General features: G+C 46.2%; 1 protein-coding gene across 2 annotated transcripts in view; it reads right to left on the bottom strand.

The window, feature by feature from the left end:
- MSRA (methionine sulfoxide reductase A) overlaps positions 1-12,383 on the bottom strand; it is a 459,672-nt gene extending 447,289 nt beyond the window's left edge. The window contains exon 1 of one of the 2 annotated variants that reach the window (XM_075341255.1): positions 12,247-12,383. The gene's annotated coding sequence lies outside the window, so the exon portion shown is untranslated. The remainder of the gene's footprint in view (positions 1-12,246) is intronic. The other variant, XM_075341257.1, reaches the window with a different exon arrangement.
- Positions 12,384-13,510: the final 1,127 nt, after the last annotated feature.

The raw sequence follows: 13,510 nt of genomic DNA on the forward strand, positions 1-13,510 counted from the left end.
ACGTCTCTTTCCCTGTCTACGTCTCTTTCCCTGTCTACGTCTCTTTCCCTGTCTACGTCTCTTTCCCTGTCTACGTCTCTTTCCCTGTCTACGTCTCTTTCCCTGTCTACGTCTCTTTCCCTGTCTACGTCTCTTTCCCTGTCTACGTCTCTTTCCCTGTCTACGTCTCTTTCCCTGTCTACGTCTCTTTGTCTGTCTATGTCTCTTTGTCTGTCTATGTCTCTTTGTGTCTGTCTCTTACCCTGTCTATGTGTCTGTTTCTTACCCTGCATTGTGACACGCAACATTCCATATAAGGGGCGTGGCTGCGCATTCTTCTGAAGTTCTGGCTGCACTGTTGCTCCCAGCTCCATTCGCTTTAATGGAGGCAGGTTTTTTGGCGAATAACTGTAAAGCGCGGGGTTAAAATTTCCCCTCAAAACATAGCCTATGACGCTCTCGGGTCCAGACGTGTGAGTGTGCAAAATTTTGTGGCTGTAGCTGCGACGGTGCAGATGCCAATCCGGACATACACACATACACACATACATACATACACACATACACCTTTATATATTAGATATTAGTCGCTGAGACTTTTGGAAGTGTCAGAAATGTTATTTGGGTTTTTTTTTGTACTTTGAGCTGTTTGGTTTTATTCTCACTTTAACAGATTAAAATAAACAATTGAGATGGAAAATTTACGCTTTTCACTTCGTTACATAATAACTCTTCACACACAAATATTCTCCTAAGAAAGACAAAACCGCGCCGTTACTTTCCTAAATACTCAGGCAACAGATTTCTTAATCTTTTTGATTGACGACAGTTCTATAGTTGTTCAATAATAAAATTAATCATCCAAAAAAACTAAATTACTTAATAATTCTGCACACGGGGAAAAAAGATCTAAAAACAACGAAACAGCAAAGTTTGTGAAAACCAAAGTTTCGTCCTCCAAACTTTTTGCCATGAGTATCAGCTCCGGCACTGAGAGGGGAGGGGTGCGCATCTCAAGAGTCTGGGCTGGAGTCTGTATGTGTTTAGGGGTCTGCTCTTGTGGATGAAACGGGTGACGTCTGCCACAATGCAGGGCAAAATTTCATGCTGCGCAGAGAACTCTCCGGTTTGCGCAGGCGCACCTATGTTTTCGGCTCTGCCTGCAGTAGGGCAGAGTGAAGTGCGCCTGTGCGAGCCGGGAATATGTCCTGCGCATGCGCATGATTTTGCCTGCCTAGGTGGATAGTTCCCGAAGCGTCATCCACGTGAATCAGCACAAGAGGACAGCGAAAAGAGTGACAGGAGGCGCAGATTAGGACGCCCATTGGACTGGACAATTTACATATATGGTGGGAGATTTTATACAGGTATTTGTGGGGTCTACAGGGGTGGTGGTCAGGGGGTAACGTGCACCTTCATAGAATGCAGCACAGGCGCTGCTTAAGGTGCTAGTTTTCATTTACAAGGTCAAAATCTGGTGACAGGTTCCCTTTAATAGTCCAGGTTTGGGGTCTGCAGTTGTTTAGGGGTCTGTTTTCATTTTGCAGTCTGGATTGGTTGTCAGTGTTGGTTTTCGAGTTCTGGTCTATTGGCTGTATTCATTTAGGACACTGGTTTAACCCATTAAGGGAACCAGTCACCAGGTTTTTTCCTTATGAGTTGTGGCCACCTCCAGTGAGTGCTTATATACGGCATTCCAGAATACTGTATATAAGAGCCTTAGCCGCTCTGTAGAACTTATAAAGGTGTTTTTTAATAATCACATAGTGGGTGGTCCGGTCCGATGGGTGTCGGTGCTCTTGTTCCGGCGCCTCCTCTCTTCCTTCCATCGCCATCCTCCTGCCCAGCCCCATGATACGGCCTACGTCATTCAAACAGCCCGGCTTAGAACAGAGCATAGCACTGTAATGCGCAGGCGGAAGAAAAAGTCAGAGAATGCCCGCGCATGCGCACTGTGATCTGCCTGGCTTAGAACAGAGCATAGCACTGTAATGCGCAGGCGCAAGAAAAAGTCAAAGACCGCCTGTGCATGCGCACTGTGATCTGCTGGCTTAGAACAGAGCATGGTACTGTAATGCGCAGGCGCAAGAAAAAAAGTCAAAGACCGCCCGTGCATGCGCACTACAATACTTAGCTCTGCCCTTAGCAGGCAGATCAAAGTGCACATGCGCCGGAACACAACGCAAGCCTCTCTGTGAATGACGCAGGACTCGTCATCTACATGGGGCTGCGCAGGAGGGACGCGATCCAACAAGATGGAGGAGGCGCCGGACCGGAGAGCAGTGACACCCATCGGTCCGGACCACCCCCTAAGTGAGAATAATAAAGGTGTTTTTTACGTTTTACAGAGCAGCCTGGGCTCTTATATACCAGTATTCTGGAACGTGCTATATAAGAGCCCAGTGGTGGTGGCCGCAGCTTATAAGGGGAAAAACCTGGTGGACAAGTTCCCTTTAACAACCTATGACGTACTATGACCGTCCCCTGCCTTTGATGCAGGCTCACATGCCGAGCCCGCATCTTTCCTTACACATGTCACCTGATCTGATCAGCAGGGCTGTGGAGTCGGTAAGCCAAACCTTCGACTCTGACTCCTACATATATTGCTTATAGTTTGGTGAAAAATCTATTGTAGTACATGAACATGTGTATGTGAACATCAGACATTTAATAATTTTTATGATACAATAATCAAGATATTTGGATAGAACATAAAATATATTTATTGGAATACAACTTTAGAACACAAAAAAAATGTAATAAATTGTAAATATGTACCGTATTTTTCGGACGATAAGACGCACCGGACTATAAGACGGATCGGACTATAAGACGCACCCTGGTTTTAGAGGAGGAAAATAGGAAAATAAAATTTTAAGCAAAAAATGTGGTCATGACACACTGTTATGGGGCGAGGATCTGCTGCCGACACTGTTATGGGGTTATGGCCTGCTCAGATACTCCCAGCCTGCTCAGATACTCCATGCTGCTCAGATACTCCCCATGCTGCTCATAATATACCCCTATCCTGCTATATGCCCTCATCCTGATGTATGCCCGCATCCTGTGGCACATAAAAAATAAATAAACATTCATACTCACCTTACCTCACCTCACTCCCTGCAGCATCGCTCCTCTTACCGTCTATGTCAGTGGCAGCACTGCTGTGTAGAGCCGCCCCCGGCCGTTCCCCTGCAGCATCGCGATCCTCCGGTCTATGCCAGCGGCTGTGTGGACACGTCCGCACAGCGATGACGTCATCGCTGTGCGCCCCGCTAGTCTCCACGCAAGTCAGCTGACCGGAGGAGACATGAGGAGATCGCAAGGCTGCAGGGGAACGGTGAGTAATGTGTACTGATTCACTGTCCCCCCGCACTGATGATGATGTCATGACAGTCGCACATGATCACTCCAGGCTGTAGTTGCCAGCGGTGATCACGGCCGGCTCTTTACTATGCGCGCATCCCCGCCCATCATCCCGCCCACCTGTCAGCGCTGGCTTCAGCGCTGAGAGATGATGGGCGGGAGGATGGGCGTGCATATTAAATGAGCGGGCCCACGTGGTCACGGCAGGCTGCTACAGCCTGCTCGTACCCCCGATGACCCGCTCCACCGCAGCACCCTCATTCCCGCAGCCCTACATTCAGACCATAAGACGCACCCCCCACTTTCCCCCAACATTTTGGGGGGAAAAAAGTGCGTCTTATGGTCCGAAAAATACGGTAATACACAATGTAATATACAGTAAATTTATATATATATATATATATATATATATATATATATATATATATATACATACATATATATATATATATATACACACACATACATACATACATACATACATATACAGTTAGGTCCAGAAATATTTGGACAGTGACACAAGTTTTGTTATTTTAGCTGTTTACAAAAACATGTTCAGAAATACAATTCTATATATAATATGGGCTGAAAGTGCACACTCCCAGCTGCAATATGAGAGTTTTCACATCCAAATCGGAGAAAGGGTTTAGGAATCATAGCTCTGTAATGCATAGGCCTCCTCTTTTTCAAGGGACCAAAAGTAATTGGACAAGGGACTCTAAGGGCTGCAATTAACTCTGAAGGCATCTCCCTCGTTAACCTGTAATCAATGAAGTAGTTAAAAGGTCTGGGGTTGATTACAGGTGTGTGGTTTTGCATTTGGAAGCTGTTGCTGTGACCAGACAACATGCAGTCTAAGGAACTCTCAATTGAGGTGAAGCAGAACATCCTGAGGCTGAAAAAAAAGAAAAAATCCATCAGAGAGATAGCAGGCATACTTGGAGTAGCAAAATCCACAGTCTGGTACATTCTGAGAAAAAAGGAATTGACTGGTGAGCTTGGGAACTCAAAAAGGCCTGGGCGTCCACAGATGACAACAGTGGTGGATGATCGCCGCATACTTTCTTTGGTGAAGAAGAACCCGTTCACAACATCAACTGAAGTCCAGAACACTCTCAGTGAAGTAGGTGTATCTGTCTCTAAGTCACCAGTAAAGAGAAGACTCCATGAAAGTAAATACAAAGGGTTCACATCTAGATGCAAACCATTCATCAATTCCAAAAATAGACAGGCCAGAGTTACATTTGCTGAAAAACACCTCATCTCATAAAGCCAGCTCAGTTCTGGAAAAGTATTCTATGGACAGATGAGACAAAGATCAACCTGTACCAGAATGATGGGAAGAAAAAAAGTTTGGAGAAGAAAGGGAACGGCACATGATCCAAGGCACACCACCATGAATTCTGAAGTGTACCGGGATATACTTTCAGCCCAGATTCAGCCAAATGCCACAAAGTTGATCGGACGGCGCTTCATAGTACAGATGGACAATGACCCCAAGCATACAGCCAAAGCTACCCAGGAGTTCATGAGTGCAAAAAAGTGGAACATTCTGCAATGGCCAAGTCAATCACCAGATCTTAACCCAATTGAGCATGCATTTCACTTGCTCAAATCCAGACAAGACGGAAAGACCCACAAACAAGCAAGACCTGAAGGCTGTGGCTGTGAAGGCCTGGCAAAGCATTAAGAAGGAGGAAACCCAGCGTTTGGTGATATCCATGGGTTCTAGACTTAAGGCAGTGATTGCCTCCAAAGGATTCGCAACAAAATATTGAAAATAAAAATATTTTGTTTGGGTTTGGTTTATTTGTCCAATTACTTTTGACCTCCTAAAATGTGGAGTGTTTGTAAAGAAATGTGACAATTCCTACAATTTCTATCAGATATTTTTGTTCAAACCTTCAAATTAAACGTTACAATCTGCACTTGAATTCTGTTGTAGAGGTTTCACTTCAAATCCAATGTGGTGGCATGCAGAGCCCAACTCGCCAAAATTGTGTCACTGTCCAAATATATATATATATATATATCTGTCTATCTATCTCTCTATCTATCTTGTGTGTGCATGTGTATATATATATATATATATATATATATATATATATATATATATATATATATATATATATATATATATATATTACATATTGTATTACATGTATACAATTTATTAGTTTTTTGTGTTCCATTCCAATATCTTAATTATTGTATCATAAAAATGATTAAATGTCTGATTTTCACATTGTACTACAATACATTTTTCACTTAAATATAAGCATTATACTAAATGTTATTATTTAGTAGGTTTTTGTTGAAAACTTTTTCGCCACTTACATAATTTATTATATAGTGTTATATATAATACACTATGTAAGTGGCAAAAAACAGTTTTCAACAGAAACCTAGTAAATAACATTTGTGCACTCCATGAATTTGTTGTAAGAAATAGAATTGCCTCCATCAGATCCTTCTTCGCAGATTACCTCGAATCTGACGTAATAATGTTAAGGCTAGAGAACAACCTCTCTACAGTAACTTGGGTTGGAGGTAAAGCCGTAACCACATGGGAACATCTCTAACAATTTCTGGGTATAACGGAATTGCCTCGGGCACAGTCAGTTTTGATGAACGGTTGAATTTTTCTATTTCTTTGAGAGCAAGGGAAAAATTTTACTGAAATCTGGTCAATCTGCTGCTATAGGAGACGGAGTGAAATCTTTTTCCTTGCGGCAACGCTTTGCTGCTCCATGTCATCCAAATACTTGTCAAAGTTAAACTCCTCATCTGATGAGGATGAAGATATGGCAGCAGTAGCACTGTCAGGCCCCAAGTCCTCTTGCGCCTGGCAGTCCTGTAGCCGGTGATCCTAACTGCTACCTCACTCAAAGCTTTTTTTCCTTTAGTAATCTGTTGATCATCAAGCAGTATACGATGACTTGGGTCCACATAAACAGCTGCCAGAAGAATTTTATTGTCCAATACCTGTGTCTCTCTCCGTTTCATTGAAGTAGAAATGCCATCTGCGATTAAATCTCCTCCTTGGGACAGGCAAAATAGCAAGTTCTTCCACTCCCTTATGAAAATGCCAGGAGTTAAATCCTCAGCTTGTAATTTTTTTAGTCACGGTAAATGGGTGATTAAGCAATTTCTTCGATTCAGCCACCTGTGTCCATTGACCTTCATTTAATGTTACTTGAGGGTTCACAATATCTATAAGAAACGATTTTATTTCAAGCAATCGCTCAGTCATTAAACAAGTGCTGCCTCACCGAGTGGCTTGATCAACAATTGCCCCTTTCCCAGCACGTCACTTGAAGATGGAATCAATTTTAGGGGTTCTGGCGGCAATAACCAACTTCCTCACTTTTCCAATCAGATTTCCAGCATGTCCGCCCAGTTTCACACATCCGGCTTTTCGCCGGTTTGGCGGATGCGGCGCACGCTAGTACAGTACGATACAGTACAGTGGCAGCGCCGCAACTTCCGGGTCACATGCTCCGGTCACATGACAGCATGTGACCAGCGTTTGTTGCGCTGCCACTGTACTGGAGTGCGCCGCATCCGCTAAACCCGCTAAAAGCCAGATGTGTGAAACCGGGGTCCCTCTTGCAGACTCTCTCTTATTGCCAGCTGCAGCGTGTACACAACACAGCGCATGTGATGAATATGAAAGTGTTTTGAAGCAGGTTCAACAAGATCATCTAATCCTAAAGTATCATTTTGCTGTTCTTCTGTTGTAATATCTGTTTGTTCCTCAGTTACATGAACAGCGCTGTGGCTCCATCTCAAACATACTAAATCCTAAATGTTCTTCTAGCTGTTGTTCATTACTCTTATTCATCAGTGTAATTGTACTTATCATGTGTGAAGCATTGTTCATTACAATGGCAAGAGCCTGTTCATTTTTGCGTTCCTAATCTTGCAGAACTTTTTCCACTAAGGCCTGGAGAAACTGGCTGCTGTGATGAGCTTTATTATCTTTTACTGCCAGCGTCTTACTAACAATTTCTTTCTTGTCACAAACATATCGAACATTGATGGCAAAATAATTCAGTGAAATGCAGTGACTCCGGCATCCAGCAAAGGCAATGGGTGAAAAGATAGGACATTCAGACACATCGTGTTTTGAGGATCCTCACAGAATGATTGTCAGTTTGTGGTGTTTTTCTAATCTGCTTTTGCTATTGAAAGCATTATCTATGAGCTCAAAAACCTTTCAGGTGATGCGGTTTTATAAAAAAGCTGATCTGCTTTTGCAGCTGACAAATGTATCCTCAAAAAACGCAGCAAAAACACTGTGTGAATGTAGCCTTAGATCAGGAATAGAGCAGCCATTTATAGGACGTTTCATAACTTTCCCAAATTCCTATGAAAAAATATTCAGCACATTCTGCATTGCACGCTGGACCCAATTTATTATATGTTTTAGGAGTCGGAGTCGGTGCATTTTATACCGATTCCACCAAAATGAGCTCCGACTCCGACTCCACAGCCCTGGTGATCAGCCATCATGTGCCTCTAACAGGCGCGGGTGGAGCAGAGATCCAGCTGCAGCGGTTAACCAGTTAAATTCTGCTGTCAATCTGGGATTGATTTAAAGGGAACCTGTCAGGTCCAATATGCAGTGAGAACCACGAGCAGTTCTGGGTGCATATTGCCATTCCCTGCCTAACTGTCCCTGTATACACTAGCATAGATAAAGAGATCTTTAGAAAAAGGATTTCTAAAGATCTTATATCGTATGCTCGAACTGCTCGTGGTTCTGGCTGCATATTGGACCTGGCAGATTCCTTTTAATACATGCTGGCAGGGAGTGTGTCAGTCCCTGCTCCCATAGGCAGCCCAGTGACATGATCGCGGGGCACTGATGGGTTGTCATGTCAGCCAGGGGAGGGATCAGCATGATGACTCCTGGGTCTGTCAATACGATCCTCCTGAGAATGCCAGCTGCGAGCCACCATTCATAGGAAGTCAATTTCTGCCATACATAGCAATGCTGACGCAATCGATCAGACGATCACAGTTTCAAGTCCCCTAAAAGGACTAGTTAAAATTAAAAAAAAAAAAACAAAATTTTAAAAATATGAAAAAAAAATTTAAAAAAAAGTTCAACCCCCCCCCCCCCTTTTGCACCATTGAAAATTAAAAACATTTAAAAAAAGAATAATAATAAAAAATACACATATTTGGTATTGCTGCATTCAGAAATATCCAATCTGGCAAAATATAAAATACCGTCATTTTCGTTTTATAAGATGCACTGGATTATAATGAGCACCTCAAATTTAAAAAAAGAAAAAAAAAGGGGGGTCCCTTTTAAAATCCAGTGGTGTCGGGGAAGGGGGGCGGCAGCGGCAACAGTGGTGGAGCGGGATCACAGGAGGCCGGGGTGGAGCAGGGCGATGGTGTTGCGGATGCTGTGAGGCATGCAACATCCAGAAACTATCGGTGGTAATGGCTTCAAAGAAATTCAATGACAAGCCAAGATCTCATCTGCGCATGCGCCACCACCAGGCTGCATTATCCTTAGGCTAGTTTCACACTTGCGTTGGACGGCTTCCGTAGCATTGCGTTGTGTAACGGATGCGTTGCATATAGTGACACAACGCAATGCTACGGATCGTACAAAATAACGGAAAGTGTTATTTTTTTCTTTCTTCTTTACAGTACCGGCAGGCAGCCGACTATTGTGAACGATCAGCTGATCGCTCTTAATAGCCGGCGGCCGAGCGCTCTCACATGCCGGCGGCCGGGCGATCAGCTGAGTGCCCTGACATGCCGGCGGCCGGGCGATCAGCTGAGTGCCCTGACATGCCGGCGGCCGGGCGATCAGCTGAGTGCCTTGACATGCCGGCGGCCGGGCGATCAGCTGAGTGCCTTGACATGCCGGCGGCCGGGCGATCAGCTGAGTGCCCTAACATGCCGGCGGCCGGGCGATCAGCTGAGTGCCCTGACATGCCGGCGGCCGGGCGATCAGCTGAGTGCCTTGACATGCCGGCGGCCGGGCGATCAGCTGAGCGCTCTCACATGCCGGCGGCCGGGCGATCAGCTGAGTGGCCTGACATGCCGGCGGCCGGGCGATCAGCTGAGTGCCCTGACATGCCGGCGGCCGGGCGATCAGCTGAGTGCCCTGACATGCCGGCGGCCAGGCGATCAGCTGAGTGCCTTGACATGCCGGCGGCCGGGCGATCAGCTGAGTGCCCTGACATGCCGGCGGCCGGGCGATCAGCTGAGTGCCTTGACATGCCGGCGGCCGGGCGATCAGCTGAGTGCCCTGACATGCCGGCGGCCGGGCGATCAGCTGAGTGCCTTGACATGCCGGCGGCCGGGCGATCAGCTGAGTGCCCTGACATGCCGGCGGCCGGGCGATCAGCTGGGTGCCCTGACATGCCGGCGGCCGGGCGATCAGCTGAGTGCCCTGACATGCCGGCGGCCGGGCGATCAGCTGAGTGCCCTGACATGCCGGCGGCCGGGCGATCAGCTGAGTGCCCTGACATGCCGGCGGCCGAGCGCTCAGCTGAGTGCCCTGACATGCCGGAGGCCGGGCGATCAGCTGAGTGCCCTGACATGCCGGAGGCCGGGCGATCAGCTGAGTGCCCTGACATGCCGGCGGCCGGGCGCTCAGCTGAACGTTCGGCCACCGAGAAATAAAATAAAGTTTGTGATTTAAAAAAAAAAAAGAAAAAAGCATGCGCAGTGAAAAATAAGTTTCCACTGCTCAAAAAAACGTTACATGCAGCGTTCCATCCACCCGGCGCAGCGTCAAAATAATGGTGCTGCGTCGTCCAGCGGATACAACGCTGACACTTGCGTTACAGTGTGTCATCCATACAAGTCTATGGAGAATAGCGCAGTGCATTAACGGACTGCGCTATTCTCCATAATGATGGACTGCGCTGAACGCAAGTGTGAAAGTAGCCTTAAGTCCATTGTTGGGAGATCAACGGGCCGGAGGTGGTGCGTGCGCATATGAGATCTTGAGTTGAGAGCTCCATCTCCGAATGCGCTGACTCCGGGTGCCATTATTTGAAGTCCGCACCGATGACTTTTTCAGGATGGGCCCTGCCTCACCACCCACAGTGAGCACAGCCCGACATCGGCATCAGCCCCGCTCGCAGCGCAGCCCGACATCGGCATCAGCCCCGCTCGCAGCGCAGCCCGACATCGGCATCAGCCCCGCTCGCAGCGCAGCCCGACATCGGCATCAGCCCCGCTCGCAGCGCAGCCCGACATCGGCATCAGCCCCGTTCGCAGCGCAGCCCGACATCGGCATCAGCCCCGCTCGCAGCGCAGCCCGACATCGGCATCAGCCCCGCTCGCAGCGCAGCCCGACATCGGCATCAGCCCCGCTCGCAGCGCAGCCCGACATCGGCATCAGCCCCGCTCGCAGCGCAGCCCGACATCGGCATCAGCCCCGCTCGCAGCGCAGCCCGACATCGGCATCAGCCCCGCTCGCAGCGCAGCCCGACATTGGCATCAGCCCCGCTCGCAGCGCGGCCTGCAGCATTGCCCCTGCGACCCTTCTCCACCTCCCGGTGAGCTATATTCGGATTATAAGACGCACCCCTCATTTTCCTCCCAAATTTTTGGGAGGAAAAGTGCATCTAATAATCCAAAAAAAATATGGTAAAATTAATCTTATTGGTAAACAGCATAACAAGGAAAAGAATCAAAACGCCAGAATTACAGATTTTTGGCCTCCGCAACAACAGAAAAAAAAAAAAATGTAATAACAGTCGATCAAAACATTGTATATACCCGAAAATAAATAACATAAAAAGATCAGCTTGGGATGTAAAAAATAAGTTTTCATCCTCCCCCCCCAGATCCCAAAAATTCAAAAATGTTACGGCTTTTGTGACACCAGCAAGATTTTATTTATTTTTTAATTTCTGAATTTTTTTTTCACCACTTCAATAAAACAAAAACTACACATATTTGGTATCTACGTAACCGTACTGACCTGGGGAATCATAATGCCAGGGCAGTTTTATGGTTAACTGAACGCTGGAAATAAACCCCCCTCCCCAAAAAAACTGTTCCTAATAACCTAGAATTGCTTATTATAGGCAGGATGTCCCAGCTTTGTCCATGTTACCTAACCCCGGACGCGGGGACACGAGGCGATGCCACCATTATGTGTCCATCTTGTAAGAGGAAGCGGTGTCACAAGAACCGACGCTGCAGAGTTCCTTAATCCTAAATGCTTTTATTTCTCCATGTAATTCTTTTAATCTGGCATCCAGTAATCTGGAAATTCTCTAAAGAGATACGGTCACACAGCACAATCCTCTAGGTAATCTCTAAGTTGACAATTGCGGCAGTACAATGGCGCAGTAATTGGCTTTATATCTCGCCATAAGGCAAATAACCCAAAATATTTGTTATTTTGGAGCCCGGTATTCCTTTGACTCCCTGCACAGCTGGGTGGTCTGGCACTGATATGGGGGGGGGGGGGGGTGAAGTGACGACTCTCCCCCTATTCCCCGTCAACCCCAAAATCAGTGATCCTCCAGGAGATCAACCTAATCTATCTATGCATTTCAGAGACCAACCAATCACACTGCAGCTTTTATCTTAACCAGCGTCTAAGTAATGTAAGCTGTAATCTGATTGGTTACCACAGGACACTGCCTCCACCCCTCATGATTGACAGCTACCTGTCTGTGTTTCCTGTGTATTACAGGCTCCTGGTCTGTGCTCCGACCTCACAAGTCAGTTTTTATGCACAAATCTGTCGCCAACCGATAATTCAGAACATCTGCTAATTCGGAAACCATCAGGTCCTGTGACTGCACATAGCAGAGTGTATAGACATCGAGAAGACAGGCAGACAGCGGCGGACACCAGCTCTGCACAGTGTACACATTATATACACAGCACCAGGCTGACACTTACCCCAAACCAGCGCGGAGCCCTCAGCAAGTTACCTAACTGTGCGGACAGGCACAACAAACTACAACTTCCGGCATGCTGCAGCGAGACTACAAGTACGGCCCCCGGCCGGGGACAAGAGGCGGAGGAACGCGTTCTCCTGCTGCACTAAAAGTGAGGACTGCGGGCGGGTCACATGTGCGAGGAATGACAATCACTAGTGATCACTGCAGTCCCTGCCTCACACATTGCATAGTTTTATATATATATATATATATATATATATATATATATATATATATATATATATATATATCCTGTAAATCGTTACTATCTGGGGTGTGTATATTAATGCACTGGACTGGAGTCTGCATTAGATTACAGGGTCTGGTCTGGGGTCTGTATTATCTGTATTTGAGGGTTCTGGTCTGGGGTCTGCATTAGTTTCGGGTTTACATTATCTGTATTTGAGGGTTCTGGTCTGGGGTCTTTATTAGTTTTGGGGTCTGTTATCTGTATTTGAGGGTTCTGGTTTTGGGGTGTTTATTAGTTTTGTGGTCTGGTTTGGAGTCTGTTTTTGTATTTCAGGGTTCTGGTCTGGGGTCTGCATTAGTTTCGGGTTTACATTATCTGTATTTGAGGTTTGGAGGCTGCATTAGTTTCGGGGTCTAGTCGGGATGTACATTATCTATATTTAATGTTTTGGTCTGGGGTCTGCATTAGTTTTGGGATCTGGTTTGGGGAATGTTTTTGTATTTGAAGGTTCTGGTCTGGGGTCTGCATTAGTTTCGGGTTTACATTATCTGTATTTGAGGTTTGGAGGCTGCATTAGTTTCGGGGTCTGGTCAAGTGTCTATCTGCATTTGAGGGTTCTGGTCTGGGGTCTGCATTATCTGTATTTTATTATTCTGGTCTGGGGTCTGCATTCATTTAAGTGTCTGTTCGGGGGTTTACATTATCTGTATTTGAGGTTTGGAGGCTGCATTAGTTTCGGGGTCTAGTCGGGATGTACATTATCTATATTTAATGTTTTGGTCTGGGGTCTGCATTAGTTTTGGGATCTGGTTTGGGGAATGTTTTTGTATTTGAAGGTTCTGGTCTGGGGTCTGCATTAGTTTCAGGGTCTGTATTATCTGTATTTGTAATCAGTTTTGGGATCTGTTTGGGTGAGGATTCTATTCTGAGGTCTGTGCTAATTTTTGGATCTGGTCTGGTGTCTATATTAGGATTTGGAAACTGGTCTGGGGTCTGTATTAGTTTAAAAGCTCTGATCTGCTATATATATTAA

This window comes from Anomaloglossus baeobatrachus, chromosome 3, assembly GCF_048569485.1.
Source record: "Anomaloglossus baeobatrachus isolate aAnoBae1 chromosome 3, aAnoBae1.hap1, whole genome shotgun sequence".
NCBI lineage: Eukaryota > Metazoa > Chordata > Amphibia > Anura > Aromobatidae > Anomaloglossus > Anomaloglossus baeobatrachus.